Source organism: Leptonotus elevatus, chromosome 4, assembly GCF_054856555.1.
Source record: "Leptonotus elevatus isolate MCC_2025b chromosome 4, RoL_Lele_1.0, whole genome shotgun sequence".
In the NCBI taxonomy this organism is placed as follows: Eukaryota; Metazoa; Chordata; class Actinopteri; order Syngnathiformes; family Syngnathidae; genus Leptonotus; species Leptonotus elevatus.
Window position 1 is genome coordinate 14,418,905 of NC_141242.1, and position 23,577 is coordinate 14,442,481.

The 23,577-nt window shown below is 39.9% G+C and overlaps 1 protein-coding gene across 7 annotated transcripts in view; it reads right to left on the reverse strand.

Annotated features, from left to right (window-relative positions):
• The window catches only part of shank3a (SH3 and multiple ankyrin repeat domains 3a), a 167,960-nt gene extending 145,924 nt beyond the window's left edge, over positions 1-22,036 (reverse strand). For 6 of the 7 annotated variants that reach the window (XR_015094695.1, XM_086074694.1, XM_086074695.1 and 3 more), the window contains exon 1: positions 21,936-22,002. The gene's annotated coding sequence lies outside the window, so the exon portion shown is untranslated. Of the gene's footprint in view, positions 1-21,935 lie in introns of all 7 variants that reach the window. The other variant, XM_086074696.1, reaches the window with a different exon arrangement.
• Between the last annotated feature and the right edge of the window lie 1,541 nt (positions 22,037-23,577).

Consider the following 23,577-nt stretch of genomic DNA (forward strand, 5'->3'; position numbering starts at 1 on the left):
GCACAAACATGGGACAGATTCACAGTGAATTTGTTTTTCTTCTTTTTTTTAAAGTAAATTATAGTTATAACGTAACATTAATTCAACAACTATAACGTTCCAACAATAATGTTAATCCGACCGCTAAGTTTATAGCATGAAGTCATATAGTAGCCACTTGTTGATATAATGTAATAGTGTCACATTGTTTTTCATCAAAAAGATGAGAGAGAAAAATTTTGTGAAATGGTTTTAGATCCGAATTGTTCAGCATTATCTGCTGACCCAAATATGCAAGTGGTAAATGATTGTCCTGACTAAAACTAGACTAAAACGTTGACAGTTTTTGTTGACTAAAATAAAGACTAAAATGCTAGATTTGTAAAGGACTAAAAATGGGCTAAATACAAACGGGATGAGATTGACTAACTATAATAATAACTAACAAGCATGAATGAAACTGGACTACTGAAACTGAGACTAAATTAAAACATGGCGGATAAAATGAAAACTACGTTAGACTACCGCAACAGAGAAGAAGGCTTAACTCATCAATCAAGCCATTTACTTTTCACAAATCACTTTATTTTGGTCAAGCGACATACAGTAGAAGTGTTTCTTTACCAGTGGTGCCATTGTGATGTCATGTTGAAAAGGTCTTTACAAATTCTTGGGTCTCTGGGGTTTCGGCCCAACCATCAAGTGTGAAATTACATAACCCGAAGTGTTTTTAGTGAGCTGCCTATGTCAGGAAATACGGCTCGAAGCAAGTTGCTTAATTTAAAAACCCCTCCGTCACATCAAGTTTCTTTCTTAATGACTTGGCAGCTACAGGCAAAGATCGCTATTCTCTTCAAAAGCGACGTATGAATGACACGGAGGCACTATTATGTCAAAAAAAATAAACGCTTGTTGGATGCAGAGTGCTATCAGTGTCACAAAAACACACCAGCACTGAAGCTACATGGTAGCCGTCATTGGCATAGCTGGCAGAAAAATCCACATGAACCCGGCATACGAAAAGAACGGCAAAGTACCAGCAACTATCTGACACCCTCAAAGTTGTTCAGGACTCAGACGTACAATGTAATTTCTCCAGCTGCCATGTTTCTGCCAAGATTCACTCTGTCGTCGTCGTGGTAACGCAACGCCGTACTCGCCTTGGCACATCCCACAGTCGGGTGAGGTGGGGCGAGCTACGTTTTATCTGCATGAGACAGAACACGCCAGCTCCTAAAACCGTCTGCTTTGAACAAGGCTCCTTGGAGAGGCTGATACATCTACAATTCTCGATCCTTCGGTATTTAATTTTCATCAAGTTTTAATATGTCTCTTTTAAGTAGTTGAAAAATGATATATGAAAAGTCGAGTTTTGCTTTACAGCTGTAGTACACAACTGTAACTTGATATCAGAACTTGTCTCTCAACTTTGGAATGTTTTTGTAGGTCCGCTGGTGCTGAATAACTTGTGTGTTAATGTTCAACCAACCTGATAACGAGTGCAAAATTAATCGATACACCGGTGACTATCGGTGATACTGTTGTCGTCTATTTGGCAAACTGTTCCAGGGACGTCTCTTGTTTTTTTTGCGGAATATTGACAATAACAAAGTGACATTTAATATTGTCCTATTGTCTCCTTTGCAAAGGAAAATACTATTCGCCCCAAAGAAGCTGATTTGAATGTATCACCAATGCTGCGCACTGAGCTGAATGTAGATGAAAAAACAGTGCATGACAGATAGCCCTAATGCATTAGCATATCACTCCAGCAGTGAAGGCTCGAGTCTGCCACAAGGCCAGAATGATTTACTTACCGACCAATTTTTGTATTCGAAATGTTTTGTATTCACAGTCGCAATCAAGATTGTTTATGCGTGAGGCAAATATGAAGCATTCAGAAGCAGGAACAAGTCAATCAACACATTGCACATACTGGCACAGCCTGTTTAATAAACTGAAATCAGCCGGATGGATCATTTCGTCTGACTTGCATCATCACGCACAAGCAGAAACTTTGGTGACATCGGCACTTGAGACAAAAGTAGAAGCATATTATCCGTTTGAACCACCATCCACTCTCCTTATCTACAATTCAGTTGCAGATATCCACTATGGGAATTACATACTATCTGCAGATAGTTTGAGCTATTTATAATTTAGTATCTCCAGGTCCCGTCTCATAAACCAATTTTGAACTGGATCAGTCAATAAGTAGAATTTTGGTTAGTCTGAATTCTGGAATTGTAGATAAGACGTCTGAAACTAGAGTTACAGTTATCTATCTATAATGCCTATTTCATTTCAATTCACCAGCAGATAGACGCCTGAAACTTAACTGTATTTTAGGTTCTACAATTAGAAACCACATATCACATGCATCAATAGCAAAAGTGACACCATTTGCCCTAGATAAAATGACGTTGCAAATATCTGTTTTCGGTTTTTGACGAGACAAAAGTGAAGTACAGATATCCATTTGTTACAACAGACTATCTTGATTAAAACATTCCAACTAGTTAATATGTAAACCACGTAAGTCAAAAAGACGTTGATGACATCCAGGGCCGTTTCTACCTTCATGGGGGCCCCTAGTTTGCCAAACTACAATGAAGAGATTCCTAACCCTTTAGATGGTCTCCAATGATAGCGCATTCTATTAGACTTTGTGAACAAAACAGACTACAGTTAGAATTAAACATCTTAAATTGACAGTCATTTTTACATCAATAAAAAAAACAGCTTTTGAGTGTTTAGACAAATGTTTGATTTAAATAAAACACAACAAAACAAACTCAATTCTAAAGTGCAACAAGGAAAACAAACCAACTTAAAATAGCTCCTTAGGTTATCAAGCAAAAGACCATGAGTGAATTCCTATTTTTTTAATTACAGTAATATTGCAATAATACAGAATATTAAAAATAATACTTTTTATATTAAAAAAATTGTGATGTACAGTGTCTTTTTAAAGCTTGTACCCAATTACAAATTTTTCACTTTTAAGCATTTTCTACAATAATTTACATATTTTACTAGTTAAACTAGGGGCTGGCCAAGGGAAGGATAACATCTATAAATAATAAAATAAATGCCCGAGGCTAGCAAGCTGGCTAGCAAAACAAGCAAACTTGCTAAAAATTAAACAAAATGGAATTTCGCCTCCTACTATCCATCACTAACAAGTTCCAACGTTTCTCCTTTGACAGTTTTCTTTTTCTTCCTTTTTTTTGCGCCACTGCGATATCTTCTTTTTGATGCCATTGCGGTGTCTGTTTTGTTTAGTACTCTCGCTAAAAGGAACGATAGACGGGTAGCTGTCAATCATTCTCACACAGTTAGTGACGTAGAAGCTAATTGTGTGGCACAAAAACACCAGCCACTGCTTATCATCACAGTTTATTGTATTTCTATCCTATGTTTATTTTTTTAAGCATAAAAAGCATGTAATGATCAAATATTAGAGACAGATAAAGATAGGACATTTTTATCGTTCTCAGGTAAGACGACACATAGAGCTTGGGGGCCCCCTGGTGGCTTGGGGGCCCTAGGCAGCCGCCTACTTGGCCTATAGCAAGAAACGGCTATCCATCCATCATAAAATTGTTCCATTGGACTTTACACCTTCTCTCAGCTTCACAATTCCTTTTTTGGGTTGCATGTTAGTTAACTCGCTAACTAATGTATATGTAAAAAAACAAAAAACAAATATAGAACAAAAAACTTGCCGTAATGACTCAAAAAAAGCAAGTACCGGACTTAAAAGTCTTACATTTTCTAAAAAATTGATGGTACGCCTAATAGTACTTTTATGTGCACCGAGTTCCATAACCTGTAAATGTTGTTGTACGACTTCGGTAAGCGCTCCGCTTGACTGTCTGTGTGGGAGAAGGGCCGACATATTACCTATATGCAGGAAGTCCGGCCCTGGTTGAGGACTGGCAGGCATGAGAACGTGAAAGACTCAATTGAAAGATGATGTGAGTCTATTGGGTTTTCATGCCTGTCAGTACTCAACCAGGGCCAGGTTTCTTGTATATAGGATACAGGAGGACGTCATGGAGCTCATTGCTTTCGCTTTATGGAACTGCTACACTAGAGCAAGTTAAGCGACAATTTGTGAATGGATTGTGCATGCATGCTTGGGCTCAACGTGTCTGCTTGCACCAATCAAGCTTTCGCAAAAGCCAGCATCATTCCTGAGGAGCCACACGCTAACGAGATTGACTGTGACAATACAACAATGACAAGAGGGAACCTGAGGTGTTTGATTTGTGGATGAGGATTGATCAAAAGTAACGCGAGTACATTCTTAAATACTTCAAGTACAACCGATCTCACTGTTTACATTGTTAAATACTTCAATAAAGTACAACCGAACTCAGTTTTGCTCCACCGCCTTTTTAAAAACATACGCTAGCAAGTGAAAGCATGCTACCATATGTCTTGAGCTAGCGTATGTTTAACCGTGCCTGCATCCAATAGTGCGGTGCACCTTATGAGTGTGTTAAATAGAGAAATAGCACCCGTAACTGAGACTGCGCCATTTAATACGGTGCGCCTTGTGGTCGTGAAAATACGGTAACTACTTTTTATACTTTATCACCAGGCAGTCTTGCCATCTTCTCTGTAGAACTCTTTACGACGTACATTAGCCTTATCCTCCTTTCATACAGGTTCTTCTGGATTACAGTCGACATTCATCATACTGCAGTTGTGGTCCTAAATATCTCATTTCATATTGCAGCACATCATTGACCAGGACCAGCTCCGTCTTTTATGCCACACGCATTCAAAGACACAACAGATATTACAGTCTACAAGGTGCGGCTGGAGATCTGAAGTGGACAAAAATAACACTTGCACTTCATAAGCATATTTTGTATTGGTATCCTAAGTAAAGATTTAAAATATATCTAAATAAAATAAATACACTGTCACTACTTTGTGGATTTTTCGGCAAGGTTCTCGAACATAACCTCTGCACCAAATCTTGTTCTGTAATTTAGATTTTTAAGATATAAAAGACAACCCTCAAAAAACAACCCATCATTGGAAGGATGAATGGATGGATAATCGGATACAATTATTGGCCCATGTTGAGATCACAGGTACTGGGGAAATCTGGTCAAATTTAAAGTTGATCTAAATAAAAATGCGACCCGTCACCCGTGTTCTGTGTACACAATAATCAATAATCTTTCTATAATCAATTGTGGATGCAGATCCACTGTATTATTCGCTCTTCCTGGGAAATTAAGCAATTGGAGAGCGGAATAACAAGATTATCTTCCATGCCTCAGTGAGCAACAAGCGCCTCACCTCCCGTTAGCTCGGATCACTCAGCGCACCTCCGTCTCACCCCATCTTTTGCACGCCGGCACAGCTAAAACAAAGTGAATAATTTAGAGGCACACAAAGCTGCGCGAGCTCAGATCCAGTTCAATGTATGCCAGAGAGTCAGAGTCACAACCTCTGATGTTCAGGTGGAGGGGAAAGGCTTCGCACGTAGGGAAAGTGTCAGTCGCTCACGAGTAACCTACCACAGAGCTTTAAACGCTGGAGTAATTGTGATAATGCACAACAGTGCGCTTCATGCTCCTCCACACCTTTGTAAAGCAAATGTCACGGCTATTCGCCAACCCTCAACCCTTCAGGGACACATTTTTCTCTTCACACACTCCCACTTTTTTTGTGCTATATCCTTTCCCCCTGAGAGTTAATTTGGTAATTGATTAGACAGGCGGAGAGGCATTAAACATCAAGGGACAATGTGGATATAGCGCGGCTTATTTTGTTTATTGTAAATTGCCGGTTTATGGCTCCCCAGATGTGCTCAGCTTGAAATATCGTTCAATGGTGCTCGCTTGATGAATGGCGCAGACCGTTTGAGTAGAATATGTTGAATATTAATACTTGTACTCGTTACCAAGTTGTCCACAGGGGTGCAACATAATAAAGCAATGGGCAGTCTATGAATGTCACCGTTAAACTGTATACCCAACTAATCAAGATTTTAAATGTCATCACTATAAGGTAAGGCTCCAATGTAATGCTTTGTTAAAGTCCCTAATGAAAATAAATATGTATTTCAAATTTGACACAGTGTTTAGAAGAACATTGTTAGAGAATCTTGATAAATTTGAATGATGAAAATAAAACATGGCTTGCAAGCTAGCTGGGTAACACAGCTCCTCAGCCGATGTCGGTAACAGATGTGATCGGGCTGCCCGATTGTATCGGGGTCGCTTACAGATGACGTCACGCTACAGGATTGGCTGGAAATTGTCCGTTTGCAATTGTTCAATAAAGTTATATGGGAAAAAAATTGACGGTTGACGTCAAAACATTGGAAAGGAAATATTAAAGATGTTATTTAAACAACATAATGTATGGACTAAAATTGAAAAAAATATTAAATAAACCTAATAATATAAAAGAAGGATTCTTTAAGATTGAAGAAATAATAAAATTGGATTTTTCGGTGACGTCAGTACAGCGCTAGCAAAATGTGCAATTCAGATGTGTTCGCTCTGGTTTTGTTTCTATATTAACTGTTCACAAATAACAATACATCACAAAAACAGTCTTATTGATAATAGGTACACAACAACAACAATCTAAACTGACAATATTTGTCACATCTCAGGCAATTAATTTGTGTATTCATCATTTATTCAATCTATTTTCTTAGGTTTATTTGCAATTTTACTATTTAATTCTATACATTTTGTTATTTAAATTACATCTTTAATATTTTCTTTCCAATGTTTGACGTCAAGTTCGTCAACTGGATCATTTCCAGCCAATCCTCTAGCGTGACGTGTTCGTCAGACAACCCCCGATACGATCTGGCAGCCCGATCACATCTGGTACCGACACCGACAGACGGACGGCAGGCTTGTCTGCGGGATCAACTCCTGACTTTGGAATTGAAATAACACCGAGCTGTTCTATAAATAGTGGCATCAACGCATTTTCAGAGTGTAGGCATAGTTAGCTACTACATGCTGTAGTTGTAGTAACAATTACTGTAGGCATATAATAATTAATAACTAATTCACTCATTGCGCCGGATAACCACTGATGCGAATCGATGTACTATACAATGTGAGTTATACAGACTAGTACCCTAGTTGGCAATGTTAGCTTTACTACGCCACAAAGTTTAGAGACTATGTTGACTTCTTTTTTTTTATACTTATTTTATTTTTTTATTTGCTTGAGTGTGAGTGCAATAAATGAAATGAGTCATCTTAATTGTTTTAAGATGACTTCTATTTCCAGATGTGCAGTTTCACTAAGTGAGGGAGAAACAGTGAAGTGGAAAAAGCCAGCTCCATTAGGATTTTAAGCAATTTGTCGGCCAACACTAACAAAGTACTGGCAGACACTTAATGGAGAGCAACGGATGGCAAAAAATTGCCATTTCTTGGTAAGCTTCTCCGGCCCGTGTCATGCTAGTTTTTGGCCATTTATGTTTCATGTTAGCATCACGTAAACATTTAACTTTACTGCTTATATTACTGTGAAGCCAGCTATTTCCATTTCTGGCTCTCTGGTTATCATAACACTTGTTTGTGGTTTACCCCACCAAAATGAGAAAAAAAAAAGCCAAACAAAAAGCAAAACACTTGCGTAATTCACCCTTCAGATGCTCACAAGGTGAAATCCCACAAGATTTTACAGTGCAATTAGACCTGAAAATCCGCTGCCTTGTGTATAAATGCATGCATACACTTAAGACTCACACACATACACACACAGACAAACATATATAATTGGCGCAAAGATTGTCCCAATCCGAAAACCGGGGGCCACATGTGGCACACACACCGCATATGGAAAATTAGCCACGCGCTAAAAGCTTTTGAAATCAATACTCAATACAGTAACTGAAGCGCCGCACCAAATCCACATTTTCTATCCGATTCACACACACGACTGGCATATGTGAAGCTACGGGGGACGGTAAATGGCAAGCGAAAAGAAAGAAAGAAAGTCAAACGCATACACCCAAGTGGAAGAAATGCATTTGTGGTTCATGAATAAACTGTAAATCCATTCCTACTGTGTGTGCAGATGTACAGTACTATCTATTGATCTATTGAGTGACAGCTGGCTCTTTGATGCAGCATGAGAATTAATAATCAATGGGTCTCTCGGGAGAGAAGTTAATAAACCTGCCAGCCAATTAATGCAGGGTACACACATACCAAATGCCGGGCTGAATTTACATAATAAGACATACGCAGCATGCGTTACTGTGATTGGCCAGAAGGGTTTAAAATCTCTACCTTTAGGCAAATTCAAACAATCTATTGAATGTGCCGTTTATAACGCACAGCCCTGTATGTGTGTTTCATAAGTTTGATGTTTTGTTCCCCATAATGCTGTGCACCACTTTTGCTGTTCATGCACCTGTAAGTCTGCATCAATATTCAAACCTAGAACCTTAGAACTGTGAGGCAAACATTCCACTGTGCTGCTCATAAACGAGCATTTTTTTACCCCCTTTACACTCTGTCTAAGGCCCAGCTCAAGCTGCATTACTTTTTTTTCTGGTCATTATTTCACGACAGTTGAGAGTGTGGGCACGTTCCCACGGCAGAGGTCGAGGATCACAGGACACAAGTGTGGGTCCGCGGGGTCGACTACACATGGCATACGCTCCCACGGGCAGAAAAGAGAGGTCAGAGTGCACCGGTCAGAGAATCGCATTATTGGTCAATGTCTAGTACATTATGGAGCCACCAAAAAATGTTGACACGCCAGACTTGGCAGATTGGCGTTATTCACACTACACGAAGTGAGAACGCAACTCATAACTCCAAAAATCGGCCACTTATCAGTGACCATTTGCCGGGTCCAAATCGGGCTACAATCTGAGCTCAGCATTTCAAAAACAAAAGAGCACATTCTGTGTTCTGCAATTATTTCCCTATGCTCAGGCAAGAATGAAAAAAAAGTACTGATAATGATCAGATGCAAATTATGCCCTGACTTTTTAACTGGACAAGCTACAAGAATGTCAAATTTGTTCCACTAGCACATGGGCCTCAAGTTGGATATCAAGGATATTAAATAGATAGTCAATGATATCATTGTAACTTTTGAGGATATGCGTTTTAAAATGAAGACAATAAACACAACCCACTTTCTGTGCCTTAGCTCTTGACCAAGGTTATTTTAGTTGACGAAAACTAACAGAAAAACTAAAACAAAAATTCATTAATGAAATACATTTGAAAAAATGTAAAAAGAAAAAAAGAAAAAAGAAAACTAATTGAAAATACATTTTACATTTAACTAAAACTAACTAGGTGGCACGGTGGATGACTGGTTAGCACGTCCGCCTCCCAGTGCAGAGGACGTGGGATTGAGTCTGGGCTTTGGACTTCCTGGGTGGAGTTTGCATGTTCTCCCCGTGCTTGCGTGGGTTTTCTCCAGTTTCCTCCCACATTCCAAAGACATGCATGGCAGGTTAATTGAACACTCCAAATCGTCCATAGGTGTGGTTGTTCGTCTCTGTGTGCCCTGCGATTGGCTGGCAACCAGTTCAGGGTGTACCCCGCCTACTGCCTGAAGCCAGCTGGGATAGGCTCCAGTGACCCTTGTGAGGACTAAGCGGTTAAGAAAATGGATAGATGGATAAAACTAACTATAATTATAGCCAAATTGTCCTTTGTCCAGTCTTTGAAAATTAATTTGATTGGTTTTAAATGTGTATATTTATTAAATATTATTATTTTTTATATTTATTTTGATATTATCCGGACGTTTGAAAGTGTGTCTGTCAGACAGAAGTGATGTCATCTAGCAGCAGCCAATAGAAAAGCACCTTCTCCGAGGCGACAATTTTGCGTGCTTGACTTTCGGCTCCAATGGCTCAGCTCAACTGCTTTTTCATTTAACCCAAATGCAACACTAGGTAAGAAATGCGTAATTTTGTTCATTTTACCATGGTGTTTATTAAATATTGCACACAAGTAATACACTTTTTTTTTAACAAAAACTAATGCTGAAATTACCTAAAACCAAACTTAAAACTAAGCATTTTTAAACTAACTAAAACTAATAAAAACTAACAGAGTCTCCCTGAAAACGAATTAAAACTAAATTTAAAAAACAAAACACACAATGAAATAAAAAATAACTCAAATGAAAATTCCAAAACTATAATAACCCTGCTCTTGACGCAGCCTTTTAACTCCACAGTCTCCACTTCGCTGCAGCAGCCTTCATTTCCATTCGAGCTATACTGGTTTTAATTGTTGTTGTTTTTTAACGCGTCTTGCTCTGATTGCATAAGTGGTCTTCCTCATCTGTCAGATAATAGAAGCTGATTCAACAAGAGGCCCCGCACAAACTCCTGACAAATCCCTCTCGGGGCTCTCAGAGCCACAGAAGTGATGAGAAATTAATTAGATGAAAAGATAAATCATGATAAAATCTCTGATCAAATTATGGCTGAAGATGCAGCTGATCAATCACAATGAGAACAAGGACACACCAGACACTGGTGGACGCCAAACTTGTAACAGAGGAGGATTTTGGACGTCTATTTCTATTCATTACATCTGGCTCCAATTACAAGTTTTGGCGCTATGATGTGCAAACCTCCCCGCGTGTAAATATTTTACGCTGTTTGCTCTGTTGCGGCCTTAAAACAGCACATGGTATTCTGTCTTTATGTTAGCATCCGCGCAAAACTGAGGAAAATAATTACCGTAGTTTGCAGCAGGGAGATGACCGCCCTAATAAGAAGAACGGTAACAATAAAAGGACTTTTGTCATTAATTAGCACAGCATACGGATTAGACGAAGGTACGCTAGTCATTATCACATCAAGATCAGCTCTGCTGATCTCTCTTAAATGGTGACATAAGCGTCTGCTAAGTCATCAACTCCTGGCATTTTAGGACTATTGATCGGTCATTTGTGCAAGGAGAACACAATACAGAGGGACATTGGAATATGATGCAGGCCAGGTATTTTGGTACCTGGCTGGGCCTTCGGTGGGGATTTACCGGACTTAATACTTCGCTTAAGACTACCACTTTCACCACCCAATCACAGAAACCCTCCATACCATAAGAAAATACAATATAACACCATGTGAATGTGCAATACACATCATCTGGAGAAGTTCAGAATCAATATTGATGACATGACAAAAACTTAAAAAAATATATATATATATATATATATATATAATATATATATTACATTCAGATGTATTAATGTGTGCAGATTACTACAGACTAGGGCTGAGCAATAAAACTAATTAATTTGATTAATCGCCATTTTAAAAATCAAATCATTGAAAATGTGCTAAATTGTGAAATCATTGTCTTCTGAATTATTAAAAGCTGTTGTTATTATCTATCTCTGGGGTCGAAGTCACTGAGGTGGTTGGAATGAGATCCGCCCGGATTTCTTCTGGATGTTGTGGGGCTGTCGTGGTTGGCAAGCCTCTACAGCATCACGTGGACATCGTGGACAGTGCCTCTGGATTGGCAGACTGGGGTGGTGGTCTCCCTTTTTAAGAAGGGGGACTAGAGGGTGTGTTCCAACTATAGAGGGATCACACTCATCAGCCTCCCAGGTAAGGTCTATTCAGGGGTGCTGGAGAGGAGGGTCCGTCGGGAAGTCGAATCTCGGAGCAGTGTGGTTTTCGTCCCGGCCGTGGAACATTGGACCAGCTCTACACCCTCGGCAGGATCCTCCACTAAATTAAGTGAGAGAAATTTCCTTTTCTAGGACAAACTCTCCTTGGACTGACATCAATAGCAAGCCTGTGCCGGTTTAGCTAGTTAAAAAAAAAAAAAAAAGCAGCAGCTGGGAACACCTGAGAAGGCCGGGATGTTTTCAGTGGTTCTATTTCGAAACACCGGCAGGATAATTGTTGCCGCCATTTGCAGCAGTGTGCTTGTCAAGGGCCCAGATGTGGGCTGATGTAAACTACAGACACTCACTACACCATCGAGCCTCAGAGACGTCATTGCGTATACATTTAAAAATATTCATGTTTATATCTTTGTATTGATGAAGGGTGTCCAAACTACGGCTCGGTCGCCTCTCGCTCAAAATCAGCAGCTGCTACCCACAACCCTCATGAGGATATGCGCTGGTGGTACTGGACAAATTAATTAAATAGGTGAAGACTTAATGAAAGATTGCAGTTGCACAAAATCCTGATAAATCTGGACCCTTGCACCCATATAATTGCTGTCGGGATCAGGAAACAACCAATCACGGCTCACCTGTTTTCTGCGTTTGGTCATGTGACGTTTTGCAAGCCCTTTGGCACTGTGATCTCATTTTCATTGTTTATTCTGTCAAATACAGCTCATATCTAAAAAAAAAAAATGTTCATGTGTTGTCATATACAATATAATGTGTTTTTTTGGGGGGCTTTTTTTGGGGGGGGTTGGAATGGGTAGGTGTCCCAATACTTCTGCCTGTACAGTCTATCCTGTGAGCAAATCATTTTTATACCACTGCTGGTGCAATGATAAGATAAGCACCGTTACACAGGCTACAACATTCACACATTTGTCAATAAATGCAGATTTCACACAAGTTCTCTTTCTCTACATCACACATGCACACACACACACCCACACACACACACACACACACACGTTGATGTATTGGCTATTACACCAAAATGGACATACTGGCATATAAAGCCCAAAGCAGCAGTGGATGCTTTATGATATTTTGGGAAATGTTCTCCCTTAAAAATAACTTTATTATCAAATGTGCCTCCGAGAGCCAACGGTGACGTGGACTAAGAAGCCGCGCGACAAGATGAGACGAGGGCACCTACAAAGAGGGGGGCTGGAGTGCACTACACTGTCACATTTCATGGGCTCTAACATTATAAAGGAAACGCCATTTGCGCCAATGGAGCAGAAATATTGTTACGCAGGGACACAAAGCCTTTATAAATGTACTTTTCGATTACGCATCTGCGACTGCCGCTGCCACCGTGCCTTATTGTTGTCCATTCTTTATTGTCACTTCTCTGCAAATGTAACCACCTCAGTTGAAAGATAACAAGGCCTCCAACTACAATGCCTGTATTAACGCCGGGAGAAGAGATAAAGGAGCCTTCACACCCGCTATTCATGGAGGATTGTCAAAGTGATCGGCAAACTTTGACTCAAAGCTCTGCCTACATTAGATGTCATTGGCTTTGCAATTTAGCATTGAGGATACACTAGTTGGGGCTCATTGCGTAAATGCCCTAGTAGGAGTTGACGGTTTCAAAGCAAAATTGTTCACTTCCTGTTTAATATCAAGCAAGGGTCCTTGAAACTTTTTCATGGATCCTGCTATGATATACATGGACACCTTGAAACCGTCTTCAGTTCTTGCTTGGAGGCATTTTCCCTTCAGTTTTGTCTGCAGCAAGTCAAATGCATGCTCAATCGGATTCAGGTCAAGTAATTGATGTAATGTCCCAGGATCTTTTTTCAGTGCATATACCAGGTGGATCATCTTAACAATTGGTTCTCGATCCTGTCAATCAATCTGCCGTAACGATGTTGTGCGTGCTCGCTCCTAGCTTTGCATGCGCACTTTGAGTGTTTGTAGCATGTAGCCGCTGAGCTTCGGAGTCAGCCATTCATCGTTGTCGTTCCACTGATCTCACCACATACTTTAAAAATGGCTGAGAACCGCAAGAGAACATCTGTCTATAAGGTGAAGCCAGTTGCAGAGACTGATGATGATGAAGATGAAGAGGAGCTTGCATGTTCCCGACATCAAATGTCGGGATTTACTAGAAAAAAATCTACAATAATTTCTGGACTACAAGGCGCACCTGACTATAAACTGCGCTAGCTAAATTAGGGGAATACTCGAGTTTGTTACACATATAAGCCGCACCCGACTGTAAGCCGCAGGTGTTTTAATGTTACCGCACCGGGTTCCCGCTACTTTCTTTTCTATAATGAAGGCTCGCTCTCGTTCTGTCTCTCCTACTATATTTGGGCTCACTTGGTTTGTTTTGCTCTGCCTGACGCTCTTGCGCTTCCTTTAAAGGGCGCCCCATTGTGATCTGATGGATAAGCCGCACCTTTGTATTAGCCGCAGGGTGAAACTCAAGTGAAAAAAGTAGCGGCTTGTAGTCCAGAAATTACTATAGTAAAGTTTTTCCACTTCAGAAATTCTAGTTAAAATGTACTTAGAATTTCTGAGTGTGAACGGCGCAGCGGGATAGCAAAAATGGAGAACAGAAGATCTGGAAGTCCACAGGCTTACTTTTTTTTTAAAAGGGACACAAAAGCAGTGGGCTTTTCAGCGCTACCACGCGTCACAATAATCATACATGTTTAGTTTGTCCACGGCGTCAAATACATTGACGGCTTAAACAAAAAAGCGCTGCACATACACGCAAAAAGAGGCGCCACCCCGTGGCACAGTGCCACACTGCGGATTGTTACAAGTGCATCAACATTTACTAGATTTTTTCAAGTAAACATCACTCCCCATTTTTACAGTGTAGGCGTTTCCCCGGATGAGCAGGAGAGCTGGTAAGATGGTCTTCCGCATGCACATAAAATAAATAAAATAAATGACAAACAGACATTTGGCTTCTACGTTTCGAGAAGATCCTTGAATACACCTTTGGGGAAAAAAACTGGTTGCTTTCACGTTACATGTTGAGTCATTGTCTATCTGCACTGTCAAACACCATCCAATGAGTTTTGAAGTATTAGGCTGATTATGAGCAGATAATCAGACTGCCCTAAACATGTCAGAATTCATTCTGCTGCTTTTATCAACAGTCTCATCATCAAAAAATACAAGCAATCCAATTCCATTGGCAGCCATAAATGCCCACCAATGCATCATTCACCTGATTTGGATGCAAATACCCTCAAATTAAAGCTGCAAGTCTGCATTTAACTCGCGTCTTGTTTATTTTATTTCACATCTTCTGTGAAAGTGTTTAGAGCCAAAAAGGTGGGAATATTGTTGATGTCCCAATATTTATGGAACTGACATTATCATAGTATTGCAATACAGTGACTCATTGTTCCCCAAAACGTATAAATACATTCTATTTTAAGTTTTAAGTGTCCCAAAGACATAGTTATATATATATATATATATATTTATTTATTTATTTATTTTTTTATTATTATTATTATTTATTTTTTTTATGCTAGAGAATACAGAAGGCTTTGATGCAGCCTCTCAACTGCAGAGAACAGTTGAGGAAATGGTAGTTATTACACAAACGCCCAGCAGGTGGCAGCAGAGCAAAAAAGATCAACCAGGGCCATGTTGAAAAAAGCTGATTTACCCACAGTTCTATACAGATTTGTGAATAATGATGAAACTTAGCTATATTCTAATGCTAATTGCTGCAAAACGGGAACAGATAGAAATACTGTTTTTTCCTGATGAAAGAAGAGACTCTAATCTTTCTTTTGGTAGGTTCCATGTTTTTGTAGCAATAGAACACAATATTCTGTGGGCTTTGCAAAATCAGTCAAAATCCAGTAAAACAGCCGGGAGCAGGGGGGGGGGGGGCATTCACTGAGAGTGAATGAGTTAAGTGTGGAAGTTAAGTGATAAGCGGGCCTTCTAGCGATACACAAAATAATCACTTTTCAGTATTACACATTTGCATTTCATATTTGAGTTTTTTGTTCTTGAACATCTATTATAAGTCCAATTTAGATTTTTCATGTTTCTTTAATGTGCAATACATTTTAATTGGATTTGTTCCTAATGTTACAGTGGATTACAAAATACTTAATAAAACCTTATCTTCTTATTATACCTGTCTTATTTTGGGAGAATACTTAAGCCTACTACGCTACGTTATTTCACTTGTATTTATTGGTAGTCCTTTTTTGAGACGTTACTTGGTGTTGAAAGTTTCGGAGTACATATTAATAAACATTTCAGTAAATATGCCAGAATTAGCCAAAAGACTATTTTTCATCTGCAGTCCCAAGACAGATCATAAATAACACCCTAGTAAAATAAAATAATAAAATACACAACAATAAAAATACAGTCACAAAAATACTATTAAAATGTTAAAATTACCTTCTAATAACAAAAGCAACACATTTACTAAAATGTACATTAAAACCAACCAGGGATAAACAAATACAAAAAGCATTAGTGTTGACATTTCTGATTATCAATTAACCATTTTTTAAGTTTAAGCTTAAATGTAATGTATGCGTGTAGATTTCTGATGTGAACAGGAGTGAGATTCCACTCGGTAGCAGCTCGGATAGAGAAAGCAGTTCGACCAACTTTTAATACATTGGTGAAGACAAAAATCAGACAATGATTTAATTTGATTGATTTGAGAAGTCGGTTCGACAACCTCTAGAAAAGGCATGAATATGATGTGATCACTTCTTTACAGCACCAATAATGACATCAAACTCCAAGATTTAGAGGGATGGATAAGTTGCCTTTGTGTATACATTTGTATGCAGGCCCAAATGAATGACTAAATATGTGCATGTGCTGCATTTGAAATTGCCCTCCTTCAGCCTAGGAGCCAGCAGAGGAAAATCAGATTCCCCTCTCATGAGAAATAAATGCTACAAAGGGTCTATGGGAAAAAAAAGTGGCCGCGCAGATAAAAGTGACTGTGTAATGAGAGAGAGAAAGCAAAGCGCAACCCATTTGTATAGGCAGACAGCTTGCAATGAGGCCTGAATAAAAAGCACTGACTTTGCAATGGAGACGAAGCAGCCACTGAGCCAGATGTTTACAGCATAAACGTGTTCACATCTTCGGGGTGATGTAATGAGGCCAACGCACTCTTAACAATAGACGGAAACCTGAGGCTGACCTGGCCTAAAAACAAGGACAGTATGTTAGTATCAAAGTGAAATTCGCATCGTAACTGTTGGGTGCATTGTTGACAGAAAATGCGATGCCAACACGGTACCGCGGTGATCGATCTCATTTCACACTTTTCAGATATTTGAATCCTATGAAATGAGCTCATCATTCTTGAACAGTTGCTCGTGTGCTAAATTATTTGGCGGGCTGCCCTACGACACCAAAGTGTCGCTCTGCGGTGGATAATAGAACCTGTCTGCTTTTCCAGTTCTAATCCAAAGCATTGTCATTTTCTTGACCAGCGGCCAGAGTCATTATGCACGAGCGGCCAGAGTCATTATGCACGAGCGTCCATCATCTGCATACCTCTCTCTCCACCATATCCCATCGGCTTACACAATAGAATAACGGCCATTGCATCTTCCATACTCCCATTTTCTGTAGTGTTTGTGCTTACTGAGGTTGCGGGTAAATTGGGGCCTATCCTAGATGACTTTGGACAAGAGACTCAATATACCCTGCACTGGTCCCCAGCAAATCACAGAGGTCGTATAGACAAATAACCATTTGCACATATGGAGTAGCGTATTTAAAGTCTCCATGAACATAAGTTGCATGATTGTGAATGTGGGAAGAATCCGTAGTACTTGGAGAAAACCCAGCCAAGCGCATGCAGACGACACAAAAATCGAATCTTTCACGAGCGAAGTTAATACACAAGTAAAAACTTGCTCAACTAAACTTCCAAATATATTCCCTAAAGCCAAAGCCGATACAAAAATCTGAAGGAGAACGACGAATGAGACAAGACAAGACACCCACTCACTCGGGCTTAATCTTTATTGGGCTTTTTTGCCATCTACACCTTTATGAGGCAATCAGTAATAGTATGCCAACCAGTAAAATAGTAACGAAGGTGAAAAGCATTCTTTGACTTTTAACACAGAAACCGTTAACTTATTTTGACTTGTAATCGGAAGCCCAATGACACACAAGGTTGTTGATATGACCTTGATGATAGTGGTGACCGTGGCTCAGGGTGTAGAGACGATCATTCAGTAACCAGAAGGTCGGCTGTTCGGCTCCACGCTCTCCCCAAGTCATGTGCCCTTGGGCAAGGCATTTCACCCACATTGCCTCCAGTGCTACTCACACTGGTGTATGGAAGGTGCGAATGTTGTGCAGTGGTCGAAGGCGCACAATGGCAGCCACGCTTCCGTCAGCCTGCCCCAGGGCAGCTGTCGCTACTTAAGTAGCTTACTGCCACCACAGTGTGAATGTTTGAGTGTCTAGAAAAGCACAATATAAATCTGATGCATTATTATTATTATAGAATGGACAACTACTGTAACCCTATTTCTAAGTGTAGCCATCGTAACATGTGTGCATTCGTCCATATAATGGTAAATCCTCAAAATGATTATCAAACTTTGATTTCACATTAAATGCTGAAGAAAAAATAACACATTTATGTGTGGCTGTCTGGGACACCATCAAAACTCATTTGGGCAAGACTTGGAATTTACCCAAAAGGACTGCTTCAAACCAAAATGGCAGACTTCCGTTAAATTTTTCGACTTTTTCATGCATCCTGAGCACACAGATATGCCCACACAATTTTGTGTTGATCTGTCAAACAGGTGTCAGGGGCTAATTTAAAAATAATAAAAATTCCAGGGAGCACTATCGAGTAAATTTTTGCTGGATTGCATTGGGTAGGCTATCACAAAAATACATAGGCTACAATAGCTTTTCAACAGAATGCACGCACTTTTTTGTCTATGTTGAGGTCCAAAAAGGGCTTATATTCATTTGCTGGAATAATAATAAACGCTGTCACGTGAGATGCAGAGTTAGGACCCACTGCAGACAAGACACAGCACACTCTTTATATACAAAATGTCAAGTAAGAACTGAGAGCAGGGCTGGATTCAGATGGTGTTGAAGAAAACACTTGACGGAGAAACCTTGACTGAGTATCTTGAGTGACGCTGGTAGCAACCTCGAACATAAGGAAGAAAAGCTTGCATGGAAGAAAGCTTGGCATGGAAGAGTCAGGATAAGAAACGTCAACATATTAAGAGGAAACCTTGTTGTACTGACAAAAGTGTCACTCGGTAACACCCGCTAGGGCAAGGCACAATTCTATATGACAAAATAAGGGCCAAGTAAGACTGACTAATATGGGACCATAGTAAATGTGCAACTGACAATATCATCATAATAAAGGACATATACTGGATATCAACTACAAAATAAGAGTGACTGGACAAAATAAGAGTGACTAATACAGGACCATAGCAACTGCATATCAACTACAATTAGAGTGACTAGACAAAAAAGAGTGACTAATACAGGACCATAACAACTGCATAGCAACTGACAAGATCATCATCATAAGTAACAGAGCAACTGCATATCAACTACAAAATAAGAGTGATTAATACAGGGCCATAGCAACCACATAGCAACTACAAAATAAGAGTGACTAGACAAAATAAGAGTGACTAATACAGGACCATAACAACTGCATAGCAACTGACAACATCATCATCATCATCATCATCATCATCATAAGGGACATAGCAACTGCATATCAACTACAATTAGAGTGACTAGACAAAAAGAGTGACTAATACAGGACCATAACAACTACATAGCAACTGACAAGATCATCATCATAAGGGACATAGCAACTGCATATCAACTACAATTAGAGTGACTAGACAAAAAAGAGTGACCAATACAGGACCATAACAACTACATAGCAACTGACAACATCATCATCATAAGGGACATAGCAACTGCATATAAACAACAATTTGAGTGACTAGACAAAAAAAGAGTGACTAATACAGGACCATAACAACTGCATAGCAACTGAGAAGATCATCATCATAAGGGACATAGCAACTGCATATCAACTACAAAATAAGAGTGATTATAGTAACTGCATATCAACTGACAACACAATCATCATAATGGCCATAGCAACTACAAAATAAGAGTGACCTGACAAAATAAGAGTGACTAATACACGGCCATAGTAACTGACAGCAACATAATCTTCATAAAGGACATAGCAACTGCATAGCAACTGACAACATCTTCACAACTTAACAAGGGACAAATACAGGATCATAACAACACAATGACTCCATGATCCACCCCAAAATACAATCATAACAAAACACAATGATTTCAAGAGTGCCTTGGCACTGGTCCTTGGGCCTAATAACACCTTTTTAACACACAATATAAACTCTGAACCCATTGAACTGGAGTCCTAATAGGTTGTGAAATTGTCATTCTAAGATTCTTGCAGCCAGACCCAAATGGCCTCCCATTGAAAACATGGTCCTATCACTCACTCCAATAGGAAATGAATGCTAGTCAAGCTGAACCAACACGCACAGCGGTTCCCATAGGTGCCTTGTACAGAGACATTAGTAATAAGTCAGCCAGGCATCTCCGCTCATTTCTCCCTCAGTAATGTCAACACTTTGAGACAACAATTACCCTTCCCTTACCCCCACAGCTACTTTAGCTACGTCTGTGTTGAAATCTAATATTGTTTTGCACATTTAGCCATCTAAAACAACATATCTTATTAATGTCACTCATTTGATTGTGAGGTTTGTATTTTGAACATGGTAATCAATGTCAGAACAAGTGAAAATACAAAAACAGTTAAAAACAAACAAATCAATCAACACTTTTCTGAAAACTGGCCAAGTTTTGTCCGATATAATGGAATCAAACAGCATTTTTTTAATAACATTTGTTTTAGTAATCCTACGGGAATTTTTTATTCTGTTATTGATCTTGAACTTACACTCCCCCCCCAAAAAGATATCCTAACAGCGAGATCAATTCCCTTCACTTTGGCTGTAGACGTGTGTAAATAAAAGTGTACTGTAGCTATTAATATCTTGCCTCAGAATAAACTTTTGAAGTCAAACCCAAATGTTCAGTCCACTGTGAAAATGAATTTTCCTCACTGTTCCATTTACTTCAAGTGGGAAATTTATTCCCAGGCCACAATCAGGATCCTATTAGGGTTGCGAAAAGGGCACCAGGATCAAGGACCCAGTTTCGCCATGCACGCTTTCTTGAAATGTCAATCCCAAGCCAAAAACTTTATTTTGACCTTGACTTATTCAGAATTCAGAATAATTAGAAAATGGAGCATTCATTTGCTCATCCGATGTCCCCCTAAATTCAACATATTTAGACATACAGTATGACAAACTTCTGACTTTACTTCTTTTTCACATCAGACGGGCTTCTTATCCTGTGCTTTGGTGGCGTCCAGTGGCAGTGTCACAGCACCACTTACAGTCCTGATAAATATAATACAGTGTTTCAGCGTTTTTGCCCATTTGATTATTGCTATAGTATGTGGGACATGCAAGACACATCACAGTACGGTATATTTTTTGTCTCCCATTAAAGTCAAAGTGTGCCTAGAGTGAGCACGTTGCCTATCAATAGCAAAGGTCTTAGTTATAGTACCCCATATCAATGACCCATCGCACCTGATTTGTATGGTTTCATCTCCCTTAAAAAGAGTTAAGTGCCACTTCCTTAGGTGAAGTGCCATCACACACATTGAACATTTGCTCAGTGAAGGCCCCCAACCGTCTGCACCTGTCATGCCGTAACTAGCGAACGGATCTTTATATGTGATTTTAAGCATGACACTAAATGCACGTATTGCCTTTCAGTGGCGCCGTAAAACATAGCAGTTCCTGTTCATTCATATGCGGATGGAGTAGAGCGCAGCTGGCAATCAAGTTCACTTGAGGAGTTTGTGAGTGGGTCACGATCAATGATGCCAGGAAGCTCACTTGCTTACTCGGCATTAGTGTGGAGATCACAACGAGAGGCTTGGATTATTGTATTTATTGTCTGGAACGTTCTGTTTGGAAAATTGCGAGCATGAGGCAAAAGCAGAAAGTAATTTCCTGCGATTTGATTACAGTTGCCTTTTATTCTTCCCTCTGTGGTTGCTTAAAACCACAATTACAACAGATCTTAAATCTCAAGTCGTCTTAGCAAAAGTGAAGCATGCCATCTTTCGCACATCATAGGTCTACACCAACAATTGCGACACGTACCGTACAGTGCTTCAGTCTGAATGGATGAGCGGGTCGTCAATGAGCAGAATAAGCTAAGGTGTCCATCTTTAGTGTCACGGTACAGCCTGTGAGAAGGTAACACCTTTCCTACCGTGAGAAGTAAAGACATAATAGGATCACAGGCCAACCATCTGGCCTCATTGCTGACACACGCCACAAGATTTTAAATAGACATGCTAATAATGTTATTAGCTGATCGTATCTCTTTAAGTCTTTTATTGATTGTATTGTGGCAACGTCAACAAAATGCAGACCTTTCTAATGTGCTTTATTGATATTATAGCATAGGATAAACACCACCAAGCATGAACTCTTGAACCACAGGATGAATGTGGCCAACAACACCGGGCATTTTGCCACTGACCCCGACTTGACCGGTCAGCCTTGCATTAACACCACAGAGCGTTAGCCCTAGCTTAAATGGTGTCCGACTTCTGCCGTCCTTAGAGACAGAAGAGGTTCCAAAATACTTGAGGAATGCTTGTGATGGTGCATAAAATATCATTTTCATATAAGACATTCATGGATTGAGTACCACTAACATTAGCCTACTCTTACTTTGATGTAATGTCAATCCATTTGAATCGATCACTACTTTCTATCGTCAGTTACGAAGCAAGAACGACTTCCGTCGCTGGTTAGCTTGTGTTTTTAATCAACCATTTGGTAAAGCAAAACCATACACGTGGCGGCCATGACACACTCTCACTTTCTACCAACAATGAGCTAACCTTAGCTCCTCCCCTAAATACATAGATCTTCAAGAATCAAGACGTTACACTTCCTTGACATTGATAAGCTCACTTGGTTTATTAGCCAAATACTTGAAGACCGTGTATAATGTCTCCACAATGGTGGTGCTAATTCCCCATGCAAACACACACCGGTGTGCTAAGTGTCATAATGCCAATAGAAAACCATTCGTAGCATTGTTTCATAGACTGATTCCCATCCAGACTAGGCTAGGTAATTCCTGGAATTCCCGATTGGTCTCCCATCCAACCAACTACACCTGGAACCTGCATAGCTTCCAAGATCAGATGAAATCAGGCATTCTTATCTCTTTTACAAGTTTACTTACATTTAATCTATCATAGGCTTTGCGGGAGACCACCACCAGACAGCTAATCTAGCTATCCATCTTATTTGAGGTAATGTTGACTGATGATTGTCAGTGACACGGCATCCTTTCAGGAGGCTGCAGTTGACTTTCCTGGGGAAGCTTCCGCAGCCTGGACCCGCTCGCGTCCATCATATTGGCACTGACAGATGTCAAGAAGCATCCCGCGTCCATACAAATGAGCAAAACACACTTTCTGTCTAGCATTGCTTTATCACAAAAACATTACCCAAGTGTTTCCATCTTGGGTCTCAGGTTTGGGAGAGACACAAGTAAAAAGAAGAGGGAGTCACTGCTGAGCAAACCACTTGATCTACACCATGCTGTCGCACGCATGCTTTGGTCTGTGTGTGTGTGCGCATCAAATGCTAATTGCCTGCATAGGAATACGATAACAAGGGCTGCACACAGAGAATGGCAAATGTGAGCTGGTGCGCATTGGGAGAGCTAGCAAGCACAAAAAGGCACTCAATGCCATAGTGTATACAGCGAACACTCCCG